A 25,134-nucleotide genomic window follows, 5' to 3' on the forward strand; every position below is an offset into this window, starting at 1 on the left:
TGCATGTAGCCCACACACTGGGTAGCTTTATTACTGCAATGTACGTAACCCCTCCTACACCTATCTCTTTGCACATGTTACATCTGCCCCCCAGCATGGTGTTACCCAGGTGCTCAGGTATTGGCTGTTTCTGCATGTAGCCCACACATGCTGGGTAGCTTTATTACTGCAATGTACGTAACCCCTCCTACACCTATCTCTCTGCACATGTTACATCTGCCCCCTGCAGTGCAGCATGGTGTTACCCAGGTGCTCAGGTACTGGCTGTTTCTGCATGTAGCCCACACATGCTGGGCAGCATTATTCTCACACTGCAATGTAGCCCTGAGCTAGGACACGACCCTCCCACACCTAACTCTCTGCCCCCTGCAGCACAGCATGGTGTTACCCAGGTGCTCGGTTACTGGCTGTAGCCCACACATGGTGGACAGCTGTTTTCACACTGCAATGTAGCTTTGAGCTAGGACATGCCCCTTCCACACCTAGACTCCTATCTCTCCACCCTCCTTTCTCTCCTCTCTCCTATCTCTTCACCCTACTATCTTCTCTCCTCCCTCCTTTCTCTTCTCCCTCTTATCTCTCCACTCTCTTCTCTCTCCTCCCATCTCTCCACCATCCTAGCTTTCCTCCTATCTCTCCTCCCTGCTATCTCTCCTATCTCTCCACCCTCCTAGCTCTCCTCCCATCTCTCCACCCTCCGACAGTAGCTCTCCTCCCACTTATCTCTCCACCCTCCTATCTCTCCTCCCTCCTATATCTCCACCCTCCTCTCTCCTCCCTCCTATCTCTCCACCCTCCTAGCTCTCCTCCCATCTCTCCACCCCTGGATCTCTCCTCCCTCTTCTCTCCAACCTCCTATCTATCCTCCCTCCTATCTATCCTCCCTCCTATCGCTACACCCTCCCAGCTCTCCAGCCATCTCTCCACCCTCTGATCTCTTCTCCCTCTTATCTCTCCACCCTCCTATCTCTCCACCCTCCTATCTCTCCTTCCTCCTATCTCTCCACCCTCCTATCTCCCCTTCCTCCTATCTCTACACCCTCCTAGCTCTCCAGCCATCTCTACACCTTCCTATCTCTCCTTCCTCCTATCTCTGCCCTCCTATCTCTCCTCCCTCCTATCTCTACACCCTCCTGGCTCTCCAGCCATCTCACCACCCTCCTAGCTCTCCTCCCTCTAATCTCTCCACCCTCCTATCTCTCCTTCCTCCTATCTCTCCACCCTCCTATCTCTCCTTCCACATATCTCTCCACCCTCCTATCTTTCCTCCCTCCTATCGCTCCTCCCTCCCTCCTATCTCTCCTCCCTCCTATCTCTGCCCCCTCCTATCTCCACACCCTCCTATCTCTCCCCCCTCTTATCTCTCCACCCTCCTATATCTCCTCCCTCCTATCTATTCACCCTCCCATTTCTACACCCTCCTATTTCTACACTCTCATATCTTCCCCCAATTTCTCTTCCCACTTATCTCTCCACCCTCCTATCTCTCCTCCCTCCTATCTCTGCACCCTCCCATCTATCCACCCTCCTATCTCTCCTCCCAGCTCTCCACCCTCCTATCTCTCCTCCCATCTCTCCACTATGCTAGCTCTCCTCCTATCTCTCCACCCTCCTAGCTCTCCATCCTCTTATCTCTCCACCCTCCTATCTCTCCTCTCTCCTATCTCTCCACCATCCTCTCTCCTCCCCCCTATCTCTCCAACCTCCTATCTCTCCTCCCTCCTATCTCGCCACTCTCCTATCTCTCCTCCCTCTTATCTCTCCAACCTCCTATTTCTACACTCTCATATCTTCCCCTCATCTCTCCTCCCTCCTATCTCTCCACCTTCCCATCAATCCACCCTCCTATCTTTCCTCCCAGCTCTGCACCCTCCTATCTTTCTTCCCATCTCTCCACCATCTTAGCTCTCCTCCTATCTCTCCACCCTCCTAGCTCTCCTCCCTCTTATCTCTCCAACCTCCTTTCTCTCCTCCCTCATATCTCTCCACCCTCCTCTCTCCTCCCTCCTATCTCTCCACCCTGATAGCTCTGCTCCCATCTCTCCACCCTCCTAGCTCTCCTCCCTCTTATCTCTCCAACCTCCTATCTCTCCTCCCTCATATCTCTCCACCCTCCTAGTTCTCCACCCTACTAGCTCTCCTCCCATCTCTCCACCCTCCTAGCTCTCCTCCCTCTTATCTCTCCTCTCCTATCTCTCCTCCCTCCTATCTCTCCACCCCCTATATCTCCACCCTCCTAGCTCTCCTCCCATCTCTCCACCCTCTGATCTCTCCTACACCCTTCTATCTCTCCAGCCTCCTATCTCTCCTACAACCTCCAATCTCTCCTCCAACAGTAGCTCTAGTAATCATATGCTGAGAGCTGTCTGTACTGCATACTGCCATGCTCACATTCTGGATACCTGGTTGAGCTGCTGCATAATAGGGAAAGCTAGTGATGACAGTGTGCTCCGTCGGCTAGGGGGCCCCTAACAAAGGGTGTCCAGGGGTACAGTTATCTATACTGTTCAAGAAGAGAGTAATATCCCTCTCGAGTCACCTTTACTCCACAAATCTCACATTATTGGGACGTTCCAGGCAATGTTCCCTCTAATTTTACGAAGGCTGTGTGCGGCTTAAGATTTTGGCTGTGCAAATTTGGAAGGAAATTTACATTTTTGTGCGTCACTTATATATAGCTGGAAAATGACGTTCAGCATTTGTGTTAATATTACTTCAAAATTATATTAAACATTTAAACATTCAGAACACAGCACACAATGTAGTTAATGGGTGAAACACACATTAATTGATTCCACAACTGCAAAAAAGGGACCACTGCTGCTTTGTGTGCTCTGTAGTAATGTCTGTGCGCACGGTCGTCGAGTTGTGTGCGCGCGCACGCTCGCACAGCTTAGAGGGAACACTGGTTCCAGGTTGCTATTATTAAATAATAGAAGTTAGTAGGACACAATTAAAGCACAAAACACACAAATGACAAGGCAAATAACAGCTGCAAACCTAGACAGTTGTGTGTAAAACTTGTGACGTTGTTCTTAGTGACGTCACTCACTGTAAATGATTTGTTAATCGCCGGTTGCCTTAATAATGATACAGCACAGAAATAAGCGCTGTAGTAATTAGTCCAAATCAATAGATTTGTCAATACGGACTCTAAATTACTTATGGATTCAAGTAATTTCCAAAAATACAAAATGAACAGTTTTGACAATGGAGAGAGCACTTCAGTCATTTATATTTTACAATGTTTGTGCTTTACCGAAAATATTCTGTACTATAGACACAAATTAGAACGTTCTCTACTAGAAACATAAAAAAATTCAGGCTGACAAACACTGAAAGTGAAAGATTTGGAAAGAAATCGCCAGTCTTTTAAAAGCGGCAATCATTTATACTGCAAAAACAGATTGATGTTGCAGTGTAAATGATTGCCGCTTTAAAAATACTGGAGATTTCTTACCAAATCTCTCACTTTCTGATTATCTCATCCTACCACTCCCCACGTAGCTCCAGCTATTAGCCAGCAATGGCCTAGAAATATCGTGTGTGGGCTATTTGGAAACTGGTATCAAAGTCGGAGACATGCTACTACCCAAGCAGGGATGTCTGGTCCCCACTGTAGAGGAAGACAAGGTTGCCCCCATTAACCTGGGGATGAACATGCTTCACCGATGCCAAGACAAGCTGGTGGCAATGCTGAGGGCCAAACTGACCAGGGGCATGACAGCTGACAAGCGATTCCTACAGAAGTACTTCAGGGACACCAAGGATTCGTACACAAGACGGTTGAAATAGGCAAAGTCAGATTAATGGACGGGAAGCCAGTAAAACTCCAACCGAATTCCGAAAAGATGTTATGGGGTAAGGCCCGTTGCGGACCCAGTGGTTGAGAATATGATGCTGTGGTAAAAGCAGGTCTGATTCCATTGCGGTACGATGTCATCGTGGCAAGTGCCCTCGTAACCATTAAGGACGGCTGAGTTCCTGTCAGGGTTCTAAACCCGCACAATCGAGTGGTCGAGCTCTACCGAAATCAACTCCTAGCAACCCTAATGTGGACGGGATGCAGTCAAAATCCCGACACGGTCAAAATCCCGAATGGGTCATAATACCGACAAGGACAAAATCCCGACAAGGTCAAAATACCGACATATAGAATGTACAGGTGAAACTGTCAACATGACTTTGGGTCGACAGGTTGTGAGGTTGACATGGGTTTTTTCACAGTTTTTTGACGCAACATGTGCCAACAGGCGGTATTTCATGCCCTACCATCCACTAGGGCGTGGTGGGAGAATAAAATAGTGTGCCTGTAGCATTGCGAGCAAAGAGAGCGATGCGAGGGGCAGCGGTTCACCTCCAACTGTGTCCATGTCAACTCTGTCGACATTAGGGTCAAAAAACCATGTCAACCTGTCGACCCAAACTAGGTATGTTGGGGTTTTAAATGTTGGGATTTTGTTCTTGTCTGTATTTTAAATGTCAGGATTTTGTCCTTGTCGGTATTATGACCCATTTGGGATTTTGACCCTGTCGGTATTTTGACTGTCAGGATTTCAAACCAAATCCATGTAGACCACCTTCCAAGATGTGGTATCTCCAGTGTCCGAAGGAGTTTGTGCCAAACATGAGGCCGAATAGGGTCAGCAATCTACCTGATGGAGGCTCCAGATCGGGGGCGGCAACACATGGCCAGAAGAGAGGGAAGGAGATTTAGACGTGGAATGGTTAGCAAACACCCAACAGATGTAGACATAGTGGGAGACATCCACCACCACATACAGATCAGAGAGGCCCATCCCATTCAAGAATGGCACCGACTGGTGGCCCAGGCCCTCTACCAAACAGTCAGAGACAAATGCTGGAGGAAATTAAATTGAGTGGAGTTTTCCGGGAAAGCCACAGCCCATGGGCGGCCCCAATGGTATTGGTCCACAAGAAATATGGGCAACTACACTTCTGCATAGACTACCAGAAACTCAACAGTGTCACGCACTGAGATGCCTACCCTCTCCCCCGCATAGAAGAGTCCCTAAAGGCAGCCAAGTACTTCTCGAGCCCTAGACCTGATTACTGAATATTGGCAGGTCAGAGTAGCAGAAAGCGATAAGAAGACGGCCTACGTAACCGCAATGGGCCTCTATGAGTTCAACTGAATGCTTCTATGAGTTCATCCTCACAGATCAGGGCCTGTCATTTGAGTCTCAGCTCTGAAAACTATGCAAACTTTGCGGATGCAAAAAGCTGCACATGACCCCTTATCAACCACAGGGGAACGGCCTGTGCGAGAGAATGAATCAGACTTTGATCAATATGTTGAGGGCACTACCACCGAATCGATGAGGCAACTGGCCTGCCCTGCTGGCCAAATTGACATTCATGTATAACAATACTCGCTACGCATCTACAGGGTAGTCTCTGTACTATCTCTTGTTTGGCAGAACGGGAAAGCTGCCGGCGGATATGCAGATCAACTTGCCTGACCTCGGGCATATGTCCCAGGCCCCTTGGGTACAAAAGCATCAATACAGAGTGAAAGAAGCAAACAACCTGGTGAGCCAAAGGATGGAGGAAGTACAGGGCCGACAGAAGCAGAACTATGACCAAGATGCTTTGGCTTTCCCCCTGCAGGAAGGTAGCCTAGTGTTAAAGAAAAAAACTGCCAATGAAGTAAATTGAATCCCAAATGGGAAGCTCTTCCTTGGTAACTAAGAGCCCAACATCGGCAATAGAAGTTTATCAGTTTAGAGAACCAGACGGAACTCGATTGCAGTGGGTGCATCGCAACCAGCTCAAACCCTATCCCCAACAAGGCCCGACTCAGGAGGAACTGAGAATCGAAAAGTGTGGCAGGCAAGGGAGCCGAGACAGACTCTCTGATAAAGATGCCGAAAGATCAACTGTAACTCGTGTTAAGCGTAGTATCACCCCTACCGGTGCCAGAAGAAATGATTCCAGACATTCATTCAAGAGCATGAGAGGGGTGCTGAAAGAATCATTATCAGTGTTGAAATGTTATTATTGATTGACGTGCTGTTAATGCTTGACATGACAAATTTGAGATGAGATGGAGCAGCAGTGAACAGCAGCAGCACCCGATACCCGGCACAATGCCAGTAGCCAACTGTTCCACAAGGCAGAATCCAGTGCCTGGCCACGGCATCACTGCAGTACCCATCCATACTCGACCGCAGTACACATAGGCGTACACAACAGCAGTAGCAGCCCGCCAGCGGCAGTACCTGGTATCAGACTGGAACCCTAAGCCCCAACAGCACCTGGCAGCAGGATGATAGCGATGGTGATGGCGAGGAGACAGCAGGTCACATGGCTGGGCCGATTCAGAGGTCATCAGGCGACCCATGGAATGTGAGTCGGCCAGTGCGGCACGGTCTAACAATGTGGGCCTCAGTAGGGACGGGAAACAACCCAAATCCCTGAAACCCTCTGTCATTGTCGGGAGAGGCCTGTAAAAGGTATTTAGCCAACAGCAGTGGATAGAGACACAGCACCCCCCACCCCTAGGGAGGCAGCCAGCTGTCAGCCCATCTAGTCCCCTCCTCCACCAAGCCACACAGGGATGCCCCCAATCCGAGCACATAAGGTAGGAGCAGAGAAGAGGTTTTCCAACGCTAAAGGACAGCAGATACCTATCAGTGTACAGACCACACGTGTTGAGCAGCGCCACCTTGTGGTCCCAATCAAGACCACAGCCTAGATGCTGGACTGTGGAGGAACTTCCATACCCACTTCAGCTATTTGTCCCTTGAAACGCCCATGTTTACCACTGGAGAACCCATTAGCTAAGGCACCTTGATCCCATCTACAAAGACTAAAGGTTCATTTGGACCCTGTACCATGCCCCTTCAGGAACATCCGGACCCACCTATCCAAAACTTTATGCCAAGCTCTGCCTGGGACATTATCCAAAAGCCCCCTTCTGAATCCTGTGCACAGGTCGGGCCACAGGGTCCATAGGGTTCCGGACATTCTGTAGCAGCTGTATGGTTAGGCCTAGTTCATTCCTTAGGGCAGGCATTCCCAACCACGGTCCTCAAGGCACACCAACAGTGCAGGTTTTAGTGATATCCAGGCTTCAGCACAGATGGTTTAATCAGAATCACTCAGATACTAATTAAGTCACCTGTGCTGAAGCCTGGATATCTACAAAACCTGCACTGTTGGTGTGCCTTGAGGACTGTGGTTGGGAATGCCTGCCTTAGGGGTTACTGGTAACCTTTAGGCCTGTTTTATAACAGGTTGTCTAGATGTATGCCTTTGTGTTGATGTGGGAATTATAGAGGACAATTTACCATTTATTTTTGTAAAGTACTTGGCGACTGTGCTGTGACATCCCTAGCATTGTCTTGTTATAATCCCCAGCAGCACTGTCACAAACCATTGGGTCCAATCTAAGTTATGTCATGTATATTGTGTTTGAATTCGCCACATACTCACTTTGCATCATGGTGAACTGTTGCCAGCATTGTATGTTCATTTGCGCTTAAAGTTCGGTTCACCCCTGTAAGAAATAAAGAAGGTATTCCATTTCATCTTGTGGTCCATCTTCCATCCAAAGCATCTCTCTCTCTCTTCCACCGAAAAAAGAACCCTAGTGGCCCTTTCTCCCCGCCCATGGGCCGTAAGTAAGGAACGACCCTGGCCAGGATACTACGCCTGCATATCAACCCCTGCCTGTGTACCACCCCCTGCCTGCATACCCCCCTGCCTGCATAGCACCTCCTGTCTGCATACTACCTCCTGTCTGCATACTACCTCCTGTCTGGATACCACCTCCTGCCTGCGTATCATCTCCTCACTGCATACCACCTCCTGCCTGCATAGCAACTCCAGCCAGCCAACTACCCCTTGCCTGCACAACACCCCCTGCTTGCATACCACCTCCTCCCTTCATAGCACCTCCTGTCTGCATACCACCTCCTGCTTGCATACTACCACCTCCCTACATACCACCTCCTGCCAGTCTACTACCCCCTGACTGCACACCACTTCCTGCCTGCATGCCACCCCCTGCCTGCGTACTATCCCCTGCCTGCATACCACCCCCTGCCTGCGCACTATCCCCTGCATGCATACCACCCCCTGCCTGAATACTACCCCCTGCCACTACTCTCAAATGAGATATTGTTCAGGTTCCTTTCAGTTATGATTCAGCTCTTTGCCAGCTGTTATCCTTCACCTGTTTGTGAACTGTCTATTCACCGACACAATTCTGTGTGCGACACATACACAAACATAAGACACATCTATAGAAAAAGCCATCAAAGCACCACTAACAATAGACAATGGAAGTGTTGGTGGATGGTACAATATTTGTTTATTTCCAAAGTTAAAGAGGACACCGAGCGTTCATTAACACTAAATGCGCTCTGCTATGATCCGCACCTTTGTAACCGCTGACAGATGCAAACGATCACTTGTTCGTGGATGTTGTATCGGAATAATAATCAAACACCTTTTCTGCACAACTTTTTTCCAAAGAACAGTGATCCATTGCTTAATGTCTTTTTTTTTATTTTTCCATCAGTCGTTAATGAATAGAGACAAGTGGTGTATTTACAAATATGAGACATGCGAGACACAAAAACGACACGGATCCAATTCTGCCGTTCTCGGGACTTTATTCTCTCGCTAAGCCTGATTAATCAGGATTGTTCTTTCCATTTAATTTGTCACTTTTTGCAAATGTGACAGATACACTGTAGCCGCTAAATAACATTATTCCGACTTGGCAGCGGTTCACCGGAGGGTCCTTTATCTGCAGACCTGTAGCCCACTTCCCAGACACTTAGGAAATGCTCGAACAATAGTTTACAGACCTTGCGACATTATTCTAATTAATCGTTGTCTGTTAATATTTCATAATAGAGCCAGGATTGCAAAATGACAATGGAAAGAATGTCGAGTTTACAAATTAAAAATAAAGGATTTGACATCTCTCATTTACTCGTACAATTAAAAGCCTATTCCGCCTAATTAGATATTTACTGAATTTTAATTAGGAATTGTAATACGCATATGCTTTTGTAATCTCTGTGAAGGAACTGGAACCCATTTTCCTACTAAATAATTATGTATCTTGTTCGGAGCTCATGTTAGCACCCAAAGTGATGTAACAACATCTCCTATATATTTGGCTACATCTGTCACTCAAAGTGGGTGTCTGTGTCTATAACGCTCTGTTCCTGGACTTTCCTCTTAATGTGTGATTGCCTTCATCTGTGCTGAACACCTTTCTGAGAAATTAACCTGTTTAAAACAGGTGATGGCAATCATACATTAAGGGGAAGTCTAGAAACAGAGCATTGTGTCCCTCCTGGAGAGGGTCATGTTGGGAGGTATGTGACAGAGAACCAGCCCAGTGAGCCCACAGACAGTGCCAGACACCCACTGCCTTCCCATGTTGCCCAGCACTGCTACTCCACAGCCACCAGGTGAGCGCCCCCCTCCCGCGATTTGCGGCAAAACCTCCCCCCCCGCGTGCCCCCCCTCCCGCGATTCGCGGCAAAAAAACCGCTCCCCCGCGACCCCCCCTACCGCGATTCGCAGCAAAAACACCCCCGCGACCCCCCCTCCCGCGATTCGCTGCAAAAAGAACCCCCCCACGACCCCTCCCGCAATTCGCGGCATAACCACCACCCCGCGATCCCCCCCTCCCGCGAATCGCGGCAAACCCTCCCCCGTGACCCCCCCCCGATTCGCGGAAAAAACACCCCCCCCGCGACCTCCCTCCCGCGATTCGCGGCAAAAAGAACCTCCCCTTGCACGATTGGCGGCACACCCCCTGCGACCCCCCTCTCGCGATTCGCGGCACCCCCCCCCCCCGCAATTCGCAGCAGCCCCAGGATTAAATGGCACATGCAAAACACTGACATGGCTATGGTCGACAATGAAAAAGGTTGACATGAGTTTTTGAAGATTTATTTTTAATTTTTTTAATTTTTTCATATTCATTGTCATGTGTCGACATGGACACCAATGAAGTGGCACACTTATGTCAACATTTACATGTGTTGACCTTTCTGTGTTGATTTTTTCTTGTGGCGATTCGCGTCAAACCCCCCACGCAACCCCCCCTCCCGCGATTCGCGGCACCCCCGTGACCCCCCACCTCCCGCAATTCGCGGCAACCCCCCACCGGATCCCCTGTGAACCCCGCCCTCCCGCGATTCGCGGCACCCACCCCCGCGACCCCCCCTCCCGCAATTCCCGGCACCCCCCCGTGATTCGCGGCAGCTCCAGAATTAAATTGCACATGGAAAACACTGACATGGCTATGGTCGACAATGAAAAAGGTTGACATGAGTTTTTGAAGTTTTTTTGTCATTTTTTGAATATTTTCATATTCATTGTCATGTGTCGACATGGACACCAATGAAGTGGCACACTTATGTCAACATTTACATGTGTTGACCTTTCTGTGTTGATTTTTTCTTGTGGCGATTCGCGTCACACCCCCCCGCAACCCCCCCTCCCGCGATTCGCAGAACCCCCCGTGACCCCCCACCTCCCGCAATTCGCGGCAACCCCCCACCGGAACCCCTGTGAACCCCGCCCTCCCGCGATTCGCGGCACCCACCCCCGCGACCCCCCCTCCCGCAATTCGCGGCACCCCCCCGTGATTCGCGGCAGCTCCAGAATTAAATTGCACATGGAAAACACTGACATGGCTATGGTCGACAATGAAAAAGGTTGACATGAGTTTTTGAAGTTTTTTTTGTCATTTTTTGAATATTTTCATATTCATTCTCATGTGTCGACATGGACACGAATGAAGTGCCACACTTATGTCAACATTTACATGTGTTGACCTTTCTGTGTTGATTTTTTTCTTGTGGCGATTCGCGTCACACCCCCCGCAACCCCCCCTCCGGCGATTCGCGGCCCCCCGGCACCCCCCCCCCCTCCCGCAATTCGCGGCAACCCCCCACCGGAACCCCCATGAACCCCGCTCTCCCGCGATTCGCGGCACCCACCCCCCGCAACCCCCCCCCCTCCCGCAAATCGCGGCACCCCCCGCGATTAGCGGCAGCCCCAGGATTAAATGGCACATGCAACACACTGGCACGGCTATGGTCGACAATGAAAAAGGTTGACATGAGTTTTTGAAGATTTATTTCATTTTTTGAATGTTTTCATATTCATTGTCATGTGTCAACATGGACACCAATGAAGTGGCACACTTATGTCAACATTTACATGTGTTGACCTTTCTGTGTTGATTTTTTCTTGTGGCGATTTGCGTTACACCCCCCCCCCCCCACAACCCCCACTCCCGCGATTCACGGCACACACACACACACATCCCCCGCGATTCTCGGCACCCCACCCCGTGACCCCCCCTCCCGTGATTCACGGCACACCCCCGCGACCCGCCCTCCCATGATTCGCCGCAACCCCTGCCCCGTAACCCCCCCTCCCGCGATTCGCGGCACCCACCCCCGCGACCCCCCCTCCCGCAATTCGCGGCACCCCCCCGCGATTCGCGGCAGCTCCAGAATTAAATTGCACATGGAAAACACTGACATGGCTATGGTCGACAATGAAAAAGGTTGACATGAGTTTTTGAAGTTTTTTTTTTTCATTTTTTGAATGTTTTCATATTCATTCTCATGTGTCGACATGGACACCAATGAAGTGCCACACTTATGTCAACATTTACATGTGTTGACCTTTCTGTGTTGATTTTTTCTTGTGGCGATTCGCGTCACACCCCCCCACCCCCCCCCGCAACCCCCACTCCCGCGATTCACGGCACACACACCCCCGCGATTCTCGGCACCCCACCCCGCGACCCCCCCTACCGCGATTCGCAGCAAAAACACCCCCGCGACCCCCCCTCCCGCGATTCGCTGCAAAAAGAACCCCCCCACGACCCCTCCCGCAATTCGCGGCATAACCACCACCCCGCGATCCCCCCCTCCCGCGAATCGCGGCAAACCCTCCCCCGTGACCCCCCCCCGATTCGCGGAAAAAACACCCCCCCCCGCGACCTCCCTCCCGCGATTCGCGGCAAAAAGAACCTCCCCTTGCACGATTGGCGGCACACCCCCTGCGACCCCCCTCTCGCGATTCGCGGCACCCCCCCCCCCCGCAATTCGCAGCAGCCCCAGGATTAAATGGCACATGCAAAACACTGACATGGCTATGGTCGACAATGAAAAAGGTTGACATGAGTTTTTGAAGATTTATTTTTAATTTTTTTAATTTTTTCATATTCATTGTCATGTGTCGACATGGACACCAATGAAGTGGCACACTTATGTCAACATTTACATGTGTTGACCTTTCTGTGTTGATTTTTTCTTGTGGCGATTCGCGTCAAACCCCCCACGCAACCCCCCCTCCCGCGATTCGCGGCACCCCCGTGACCCCCCACCTCCCGCAATTCGCGGCAACCCCCCACCGGATCCCCTGTGAACCCCGCCCTCCCGCGATTCGCTGTACCCACCCCCGCGACCCCCCCTCCCGCAATTACCGGCACCCCCCCGTGATTCGCGGCAGCTCCAGAATTAAATTGCACATGGAAAACACTGACATGGCTATGGTCGACAATGAAAAAGGTTGACATGAGTTTTTGAAGTTTTTTTGTCATTTTTTGAATATTTTCATATTCATTGTCATGTGTCGACATGGACACCAATGAAGTGGCACACTTATGTCAACATTTACATGTGTTGACCTTTCTGTGTTGATTTTTTCTTGTGGCGATTCGCGTCACACCCCCCCGCAACCCCCCCTCCCGCGATTCGCAGAACCCCCCGTGACCCCCCACCTCCCGCAATTCGCGGCAACCCCCCACCGGAACCCCTGTGAACCCCGCCCTCCCGCGATTCGCGGCACCCACCCCCGCGACCCCCCCTCCCGCAATTCGCGGCACCCCCCCGTGATTCGCGGCAGCTCCAGAATTAAATTGCACATGGAAAACACTGACATGGCTATGGTCGACAATGAAAAAGGTTGACATGAGTTTTTGAAGTTTTTTTTGTCATTTTTTGAATATTTTCATATTCATTCTCATGTGTCGACATGGACACGAATGAAGTGCCACACTTATGTCAACATTTACATGTGTTGACCTTTCTGTGTTGATTTTTTTCTTGTGGCGATTCGCGTCACACCCCCCGCAACCCCCCCTCCGGCGATTCGCGGCCCCCCGGCACCCCCCCCCCCTCCCGCAATTCGCGGCAACCCCCCACCGGAACCCCCATGAACCCCGCTCTCCCGCGATTCGCGGCACCCACCCCCCGCAACCCCCCCCCCTCCCGCAAATCGCGGCACCCCCCGCGATTAGCGGCAGCCCCAGGATTAAATGGCACATGCAACACACTGGCACGGCTATGGTCGACAATGAAAAAGGTTGACATGAGTTTTTGAAGATTTATTTCATTTTTTGAATGTTTTCATATTCATTGTCATGTGTCAACATGGACACCAATGAAGTGGCACACTTATGTCAACATTTACATGTGTTGACCTTTCTGTGTTGATTTTTTCTTGTGGCGATTTGCGTTACACCCCCCCCCCCCCCCACAACCCCCACTCCCGCGATTCACGGCACACACACACACACATCCCCCGCGATTCTCGGCACCCCACCCCGTGACCCCCCCTCCCGTGATTCACGGCACACCCCCGCGACCCGCCCTCCCATGATTCGCCGCAACCCCTGCCCCGTAACCCCCCCTCCCGCGATTCGCGGCACCCACCCCCGCGACCCCCCCTCCCGCAATTCGCGGCACCCCCCCGCGATTCGCGGCAGCTCCAGAATTAAATTGCACATGGAAAACACTGACATGGCTATGGTCGACAATGAAAAAGGTTGACATGAGTTTTTGAAGTTTTTTTTTTTCATTTTTTGAATGTTTTCATATTCATTCTCATGTGTCGACATGGACACCAATGAAGTGCCACACTTATGTCAACATTTACATGTGTTGACCTTTCTGTGTTGATTTTTTCTTGTGGCGATTCGCGTCACACCCCCCCACCCCCCCCCGCAACCCCCACTCCCGCGATTCACGGCACACACACCCCCGCGATTCTCGGCACCCCACCCCGTGACCCCCCCTCCCGTGATTCACGGAACACCCCCCGCGACCCCCCCTACCATGATTCGCCGCAACCCCCGCCCCCGTAACCCCCCTCCCGCGATTTGCGGCAACCCACCCCGCGACCCCCCTCCCGCGATTCTCTGCAATCCCTCCCCTCCCGCGATTCGCAGCATCCACCCCCCCACAACCCCCCCTCCTGCAATTCGCGGCACCCCCCGCGACCCCCCCTCCTGCAATTCGCGGCACCCTCCGCGACCCCCCCTCCCGCGATTCGCGGACACCTAAGTTGCAATACAGGGCATCTTTCATACAATTCTAACCATATTTCTCATATACAAACGTTCACAAATTAAGGGGGCGCAGCCCCTTACGACGGTGTGAAGAGCGCCTGTAGGGCGCGATGAATCACCTAGTAGTATATAAATGTAACAACACTCTACTTGCATGGGCCTGTAACACAATGGTTTGACGTGCTTACCATACGTTTTCCAGGCCTATCAAACAAGCTTTGGCACTGATAGATGTAAAACAGTGTGTGTGAATGTGTCGATGTGAACACACATTTTCTTCAAGTCAATTTGAGTGTCGCACGCAGAATGCACGGGCACTCTGCAAACAGTCGCATGCAATAGTGATAACATGCAGTAAAAACATAGACTGCGACAGCAGGTAAGAACCACTTGGTCCATCTAGTCTGCCCATGTACACGCACGCAAGAACCACTTGGACATTCTCGTCTGACCATGTACAAGCACACAAGAAGCACTTGGACATTCTCATCTGACCATGTACAAGCACACAAGAACCACTTGGACCATCTAGTCTGCCCATGTACACACACACAAGAATCACTTGGACATTCTCGTCTGACCATGTACATGCACACAAGAAGCACTTGGACATTCTCGTCTGACCATGTACATGCACACAAGAAGCACTTGGACATTCTCGTCTGACCATGTACATGCACACAAGAAGCACTTGGACATTCTCGTCTGACCATGTACATGCACACAAGAAGCACTTGGACATTCTCGTCTGACCATGTACATGCACACAAGAAGCACTTGGACATTCTCGTCTGACCATGTACATGCACACAAGAAGCACTTGGACATTCTCGTCTGCCCATGTACATGCACACAAGAATCACTTGGACATTCTCGTCTGCCCATGTACATGCACACAAGAAGCACTTGGACATTCTCGTCTGACCATGTACAAGCACACAAGAACCACTTGGACATTCTCGTCTGCCCATGTACCAAACGCAAGAAGCATTTGGACATTCTCGTCTGACCATGTACAAGCACACAAGAACCACTTGGACCATCTAGTCCGCCCATGTACACACACACAAAAATCACTTGGACCATCTAGTCTGCCCATGTACAAGCACACAAGAACCACTTGGATCATCTATTCCGCCCATGTACACACACACAAGAATCATTTGGACCATCTAGTCTGCCCATGTACAAGCACACAAGAACCACTTGGACCATCTAGTCCGCCCATGTACACGCACACAAGAACCACTTGGACCATCTAGTCTGCCCATGTACACGCACACAAGAACCACTTGGACCATCTAGTCTGCCCATGTACATGCATGCAAGAACCACTTGGACATTTTAGTCTGCCCATGTACAAGCACACAAGAACAACTTGGACCATCTAGTCTGCCCATGTATACACACACACACACACAAGAACCACTTGGACAATCTAGTCTGCCGATGTACACACACACAAGAACCACTTGGATCATCTAGTCTGGCCATGTACATGCACACAAGAACCACTTGGTTCATCTAGTCTACCCATGTACAAGCACACAAGAACCACTTGGACCATCTAGTCCGCCCATGTACACGCACACAAGAACCACTTGGACCATCTAGTCTGCCCATGTACACGCACACAAGAACCACTTGGACCATCTCGTCTGCCCATGTACAACAACACAAGAACCACTTGGACCATCTAGTCCGCCCATGTACACGCACACAAGAACCACTTGGACCATCTAGTCTGCACATGTACACGCACACAAGAACCACTTGGACCATCTAGTCTGCCCATGTACATGCACGCAAGAACCACTTGGACATTTTAGTCTGCCCATGTACAAGCACACAAGAACAACTTGGACCATCTAGTCTGCCCATGTACACACACACACAAGAACCACTTGGATCATCTAGTCTACCCATGTACACTCACACAAGAACCACTTGGACCATCTAGTCTATCCATGTACACACACACACACAAGAACCACTTGGACCATCTAGTCTGACCATGTACACGCACACAATAACCACTTGGACCATCTTGTCTGCCCATGTACACGCAAACAAGAACCACTTGGACCATACAGTCTGCCCATGTACATGCACACAAGAACCACTTGGACCATCCAGTCTACCCATGTACACGCACACAAGAACCACTTGGACCATCTAGTCTGCCCATGTACATGCACGCAAGAACCACTTGGACCATCTAGTCTGCTCATGTACACGCACACAAGAACCACTTGGACCATCTAGTCTACCCATGTACACGCACACAAGAACCACTTGGACCATCTAGTCTACCCATGTACACGCACACAAGAACCACTTGGACCATCTAGTCTGCCCATGTACATGCACGCAAGAACGACTTGGACCATCTAGTCTGCTCATGTACACGCACACAAGAACCACTTGGACCATCTAGTCTGCTCATGTACACGCACACAAGAACCACTTGGACCATCTAGTCTACCCATGTACACGCACACAAGAACCACTTGGACCATCTAGTCTGACCATGTACAAGCACACAAGAACCACTTGGACATTCTCGTCTACCCATGTACCAAACGCAAGAAGCATTTGGACATTCTCGTCTGACCATGTACAAGCACACAAGAACCACTTGGACCATCTAGTCCGCCCATGTACACACACACAAAAATCACTTGGACCATCTAGTCTGCCCATGTACAAGCACACAAGAACCACTTGGACCATCTATTCCGCCCATGTACACACACACAAGAATCATTTGGACCATCTAGTCTGCCCATGTACAAGCACACAAGAACCACTTGGACCATCTAGTCCGCCCATGTACACGCACACAAGAACCACTTGGACCATCTAGTCTGCCCATGTACACGCACACAAGAACCACTTGGACCATCTAGTCTGCCCATGTACATGCATGCAAGAACCACTTGGACATTTTAGTCTGCCCATGTACAAGCACACAAGAACAACTTGGACCATCTAGTCTGCCCATGTACACACACACACACACAAGAACCACTTGGACAATCTAGTCTGCCGATGTACACACACACAAGAACCACTTGGATCATCTAGTCTGGCCATGTACATGCACACAAGAACCACTTGGTTCATCTAGTCTACCCATGTACACGCACACAAGAACCACTTGGACCATCTCGTCTGCCCATGTACAACAACACAAGAACCACTTGGACCATCTAATCTGCCCATGTACACACACACAAGAATCCCTTGGACCATCTAGTCTGCCCATGTACAAGCACACAAGAACCACTTGGACCATCTAGTCCGCCCATGTACACGCACACAAGAACCACTTGGACCATCTAGTCTGCCCATGTACACGCACACAAGAACCACTTGGACCATCTAGTCTGCCCATGTACATGCACGCAAGAACCACTTGGACATTTTAGTCTGCCCATGTACAAGCACACAAGAACAACTTGGACCATCTAGTCTGCCCATGTACACACACACACAAGAACCACTTGGATCATCTAGTCTACCCATGTACACTCACACAAGAACCACTTGGACCATCTAGTCTATCCATGTACACACACACACACAAGAACCACTTGGACCATCTAGTCTGACCATGTACACGCACACAATAACCACTTGGACCATCTTGTCTGCCCATGTACACGCAAACAAGAACCACTTGGACCATACAGTCTGCCCATGTACATGCACACAAGAACCACTTGGACCATCCAGTCTACAACATGTACACGCACACAAGAACCACTTGGACCATCTAGTCTGCCCATGTACATGCACGCAAGAACCACTTGGACCATCTAGTCTGCTCATGTACACGCACACAAGAACCACTTGGACCATCTAGTCTACCCATGTACACGCACACAAGAACCACTTGGACCATCTAGTCTGCCCATGTACATGCACGCAAGAACCACTTGGACCATCTAGTCTGCTCATGTACACGCACACAAGAACCACTTGGACCATACAGTCTGCCCATGTACATGCACACAAGAACCACTTGGACCATCCAGTCTACCCATGTACACGCACACAAGAACCACTTGGACCATCTAGTATGCCCATGTACATGCACGCAAGAACCACTTGGACCATCTAGTCTGCTCATGTATACGCACACAAGAACCACTTGGACCATCCAGTCTACCCATGTACACGCACACAAGAACCACTTGGACCATCTAGTATGCCCATGTACATGCACGCAAGAACCACTTGGACCATCTAGTCTGCTCATGTACATGCACACAAGAACCACTTGGACCATCCAGTCTACCCATGTACACGCACACAAGAACCACTTGGACCATCTAGTATGCCCATGTACATGCACACAAGAACCACTTGGACCATCCAGTCTACCCATGTACATGCACGCAAGAACCACTTGGACCATCTAATCTACCCATGTACATGCACGCAAGAACCACTTGGACCATCTAGTCTGCTCATGTACACGCACACAAGAACCACTTGGACCATCTAGTCTACCCATGTACACGCACACAAGAACCACTTGGACCATCTAGTCTGCCCATGTACATGCACGCAAGAACCACTTGGACCATCTAGTCTGCTCATGTACACGCACACAAGAACCACTTGGACCATCTAGTCTACCCATGTACATGCACACAAGAACCACTTGGACCATCCAGTCTACCCATGTACACGCACACAAGAACCACTTGGACCATCTAGTATGCCCATGTACATGCACACAAGAACCACTTGGACCATCTAGTCTACCCATGTACATGCACGCAAGAACCACTTGGACCATCTAGTCTGCTCATGTACATGCACACAAGAACCACTTGGACCATCTAATCTACCCATGTACACGCACACAAGAACCACTTGGACCATCTAATCTACCCATGTACACGCACACACTTATGAATTTGGGTCATATTTTGTCAGGAAAGTTACTGCGGGAGGAATCCACACAGCGGTATGGGGAGAACATGCAAACTCCACACTGTCCATGGTGTGAATGGAACACCATCGGTTCTGTCTCCTAGCTCTATACCTTACAAAGCCTTATCTTGCAGGATTGGAGGAATTGTGTGACGGAGGAGGAGACGCCTGGTATCTATATGACCTATATAGAATCACAGGAAGAGGTTCCTATCTGTATATAGTTCTGTTCAATACACCAATATATTGGGGGGGGGGGGGGTGTATGGTCGCTAGGTCAACACTATAAAGGTTGACATACATTAGGTTGACCACTATAGGTCAGCAAGGCATAGGTTGACACATGAAATAGGTTGACATGGCTAAGGTCGACACCAGCATTAGGTCGACAATGGGAAGGTCAACAGTGAAAAGGTAGACATGAGTTTTTCACGTATTTTTGAGCCGACGTGCCGACAGGTGGTATTTCCCATCCTCCCATCCACTCGGGTGTGGCGGGAAAATATAATAGTGTATCGAGAACAGCGTGCCATGCTTCTCAAAGTCGACATTTTGCTTGTGTCTACCTTTTGACCATGTCGACCACTATCAATCACTGTTGACCTAGACACTGTCCACCAAACGATACACACCCCGACAATTCATAAAGCAGCAACAGAGCAATCAATAGTTAAAACACAATAGATACTAAAAAGCAAACAAAGCCCCCACTTATATCCTAAATACGGGATCAGGGTTTGTTATATTTCCCCTGTACCCCTGTCACATCGCACCAATAACCCGGGTTATTGCCTGGTAGAAGTGTGGTGTGAAAGGACCTTCTGAACATACCCGGGTCCTGCCAACCGGTTAAAAAAAGTTAAAAGAAGGGTTAATCCTGGGTCAGATCTGAATTGTTGGGCAATGTAAAGGTTAACCTGGGTCGAGCGACCTGGGTCCCGTTCACAATATAGGGAAGAGGCAGCGTCACCTCCAAGCACTGCCTCCTCTCCCGCCCCCTGGTGATGCGCTGCAGCTCCGCTCCGCCCCCTGATGATGACAGTGACCCAGCTTATTGCTAGGTCACTCAGGGGAGCTTCACCTCGCAAATGTTGGGTCGCTCCCAGGATGGACCTGAATGCTACCCAGCATTTGTGATGTGAACGGGGTACACTAGAAGGTGCAATCACACACAAGAGATCCGGATATACAAATAGATAGACGACAAATAGAGATAAATTAGTAAAAATGGTTCAAATAAAATCCACATACGTATAATTAATAAACTCCCATTATTCATTCACACAAGCATTTTATTATTTTATTATAAAAAAACAAAAACCCAGGGCAGACATTGGTGGAAATTTGGGAAAATTTTTCCCCAACTTCAGAAAACTATTGACATCTGACTTGTTCCTCTGGTCTGCGTCCCGTTCACTGCGCAGCTACCGGTGGAACAATAGTCACGTAGGGATCAATGGTCTACGCCGCCTGCATCCCGATTGGAATCATTTGGAGCAGGCTCAGCTCGCACAATATGAATGAGCCCTGAGGGTCTGAGCTAAGTTCAAACGAGAAGTTTCTGGCGTGAGAGATTTGAAAAATCAAAGTGTCAACCGGCAGAGGAAAGTGCAGAGCGTCTCGCAGAGCGTCTCGCAGAACGTCTCGCAGAACGTCTCGCAGAGAGCGCAGCGCCAGGAGAGCGGTAACACTTCAGGGGAATTCTAAAATTGATGGAAAGACAACTATAGGTTCATTTATTCAGTGGGTGAGATCAGATCACAGATCAGTGCCCATGTATTAATAAGTGATCAGGGCGACAGGATCGTTATCTGCAGTCAGCTTACTCTGTATCATCATATATATATATATATATATATATATATATATATATATATATATATATATAGGGGCTACTATATAGCCAGCACGGAGCTCTGCTCTGACCAAGCGCAGTAGCGGGTATACTACCTGGGCCAAGCGACAGAGCGCAAGTGATGGGCTGGCTGAATACCCCTGGCTGGCTGTCAGTGATTACCGGGTGCCGGACAGTGGTGTATTTATAATGGGTGCAATGTGCACAGTGCACTCGGGCCCCTGAGTCCCAGGGGGCCTTACACCATCACGGCACTTACCCTTCCGACGTCCAGCGATGAAGGCAGCAGCAATGCAGGAATCGCCAGATAATGGCCGCCAGAGTTCTGAGCATGTGCAGTAGAGTCTGAGTGCTCTACTGCTCGGACACCCGATCGCCGGGTTACTGCGACAATACCCCATAAAGGCCTATGGGCTTCTTATCGTGACCCCCGCCGCCCCGCAACGATACGAGCTGCACCCCCTCACAGTGCTGTGCTGCCTGGACCAGTGACCTCCTCCTCCCTAGCCCTGTACTTCCACTTCCGGGTGCAGGGAGGAGGAGGCAGAGTCCTTGGTTCCTGCAGCAGCCACCAGCCGGATAAAGAAGGAGGGGGGAACCACTGGGGGGCTGCCGGGGACCCGCTGCCACATCGCCGGTCACATTGCAAAAGGCAGTTCCTAACGCAAGTGCTGTCCTTTGCAATAATTATCGCATATATTAGTGCATAAGCGATAATTATCTATGTGGTAGCCGGCGATGTGCGGTGCAGAGGGATGCGGATGATAGTGAGGAGGTACGTACTCGTTACCCAGCGGCTGCCTGTCCTACACTGCAGTAGTACCATCTCACCTGGTGTGGGGGGCCATGCCACTCACTGCCATGGGGGGAGGAGAAGGAGGCACATCTCCCTCTGCAGCCAAGCCTCGCGGTTGGACATTATACACTTGGTTACCAGGGAAAAAGCTCTGCATTGTATGGTTACCAGGGGGGAAGAGCTCTCCATTGTACACTTGGTTACAGGGTAAAAGCTCTGCATTGTACACTTGGTTACTGTGTAAATGCTCTGCATTGTCTGGTTACCAGGGAAAAAGCTCTGCATGATACACTTGGTTACAGGGTAAAAGCTCTGCATTCTACGCTTGGTTACAGGGTAAAAGCTCTGCATTATTCACTTGGTAACCGAAGAAGAGTTCTGCATTGTACACTTGGTTACCAGGGAAGAGTTCTGCATTGTACACTTGGTTACCAGGGAAGAGCTCTGCATTGTATGGTTACCAGGGAAAAAGCTCTGCATTGTATGGTTACCAGGGAAAAAGCTCTGCATTGTATGGTTACCAGGGAAAAACTTCTGCATTGTATGGTTACCAGGGGGGAAGAGCTCTCCATTGTACACTTGGTTACAGTGTAAATGCTCTGCATTGTATGGTTATCAGGGAAAAAGCTCTGCATTATACACTTGGTTACAGGGTAAAAGCTCTACATTGTACACTTGGTTACCAGGGAAGAGCTCTGCATTGTACACTTGGTTACAGGGTAAATGCTCTGCATTGTATGGTTACCAGGGAAAAAGTTCTGTTTTACACTTGGTTACAGGGAAGAGCTCTGCAGTGTACACTTGGTTACAGGGTAAAAGCTCTGCATTGTACACTTGGTTACCAGGGAAGAGCTCTGCAGTGTACACTTGGTTACAGGGTAAAAGCTCTGCATTGTATGGTTACCAGGGAAGAGTCCTGCATTGTACACTTGGTTACAGGGTAAATGCTCTGCATTGTATGGTTACCAGGGAAAAAGCTCTGCATTATACACTTGGTTACAGGGTAAAAGCTCTACATTGTACACTTGGTTACCAGGGAAGAGCTCTGCAGTGCACACTTGGTTACAGGGTAAATGCTCTGCATTGTATGGTTACCAGGGAAAAAGCTCTGCATTATACACTTGGTTACAGGGTAAAAGCTCTACATTGTACACTTGGTTACCAGGGAAGAGCTCTGCATTGTACACTTGGTTACAGGGTAAATGCTCTGCATTGTATGGTTACCAGGGAGAAAGCTCTGCATTATACACTTGGTTACCAGGGAGAAAGCTCTGCATTGTACACTTGGTTATAGGGAAGAGCTCTGCATTGTACACTTGGTTACCAGGGAGAAAGCTCTGCATTGTACACTTGGTTACAGGGTAAATGCTCTGCATTGTATGGTTACCAGGGAGAAAGCTCTGCATTATACACTCATATACATCAGCCAGCGTTCCCATGGGCGAGCCCCCAGGCCCACTGTCTGCCCCGGGCCTGCCACCGAATTCGCCGATGCTGTTCACAAAAGGGAGCTGTACATGGGTATAATACACCACACGCAGGCACAGTCCCAAAACATCGGGATAAGGCTGAGCTCACTATATAGCGAGTAAATCAGAACCCCCAAATTACCATCCAGCTCCTAATGCTGGGTACACACCAGGACGACTAGGGCCCGATCCCCTCAATCTAGATCCAATTCTGACCAATTGGATGTAGATTGTGTGCTGATTGGGCCCTTTTCTGTCCTGGTGTGGACCGATACCGATCCGATGCGCGGTCCCGCGGGTTGGTCGGTCGTTATTGAGATCCTACCTGCTGCAGGTAGGATCTCAATGACGACCATACAGCCGGGTGCGGGTCGCCATCGGATCGGACCCGCTCACGGTGCACATAGTGAGCGGGTCGTGCCCCCCCCGCGTCATTGTGAGCGGGTCGGACGAGCCACTGACGACCCGCTCACGATGTGCATCGTGAGCGGGTCGTCCTGGTGTGTACCCTACATAACTGTCACACCATGGGCTGCATTTAAAAATGACATTTACGAGCTAAATTGGCCGATACTGTATCTCTCTCCACTTTATTGGTGGAATGTACTAACCTCTTGTGGTACATCCCGGCGCACATCATGCAAATACTAATCTCATATGTCCTAACATGTGCGATTAGTAACGCAAAGGGCAACTGCCCCGATAAGAGCAGCCCTGTGATCAGCGCCAGTCTCTGGACTCCCCGGTGTATGACCCAGCAGTCCACCTGCACATTCACAGAAGTATGCGGGGGTGTGGGGGGGGGGGGTTTGCTGGGAAGCATAGGTGCCGATTCTGTGGGTGCTTGAGGGCCCGAGCACCCACGTAAATTGATGAGCACCCACCCGCTCAGCAGCGGCCCACTTGCCCGTGTCCCACTGCACTCCCCCTCCCTCGTCGCTGGCACAGGTACTGTGTGGGCATTTATGTATTTGCCACTGTGGGGGCATTTATGTATTTGGCACTGTGGGGGCATTTATGTATTTGGCACTGTGGGGGCATTTATGTATTTGGCACTGTGGGGGCATTTATGTATTTGGCACTGTGGGGGCATTTATGTATTTGCCACTGTGGGGGCATTTATGTATTTGGCACTGTGGGGGCATTTATGTATTTGGCACTGTGGGGGCATTTATGTATTTGGCACTGTGGGGGCATTTATGTATTTGACACTGTGGGGGGGATTTTTGTACCTGCACTGTGGAGGCATTTATGTATGTGGAACTCTGTTGCCATAATTTGAATATTGGAGACAACTGTGCTGCGCAATATAAATCAGAATTATTTTGTGGCCACGCCCCTTTCACATGAAGCCACTCCCCTATATTTTTGGCTTGAGCACCCACCAGCAAAAACATAAATCGGCACCTATGCTGGGAAGGATCTGATTGGATCCCTTTCAACCAAGAATGCAGAAATAACCCCATAAGCTTCTACGGAGTAACGCCAGAAAAAGCTTGTCACCTTTTACCGTGTACAAAGTCTGGGACCCTAAAGTGACTTCACGGGGCAGGACTGTTCCATACAGTCACATAACACACAAATGACATTATTGTTATCGGATGTTTGTTTTATATGATTCTTACAACTATTTCCCTTTGAAATAAAACAGAGCAAGAATTCCTGAAGCTTGATGACTATTAGGCAGAAGCCCAGAGAATTC

This window comes from Crinia signifera, chromosome 8 (genome assembly GCF_055691185.1).
Source record: "Crinia signifera chromosome 8, ASM5569118v1, whole genome shotgun sequence".
NCBI classification, from domain to species: domain Eukaryota; kingdom Metazoa; phylum Chordata; class Amphibia; order Anura; family Myobatrachidae; genus Crinia; species Crinia signifera.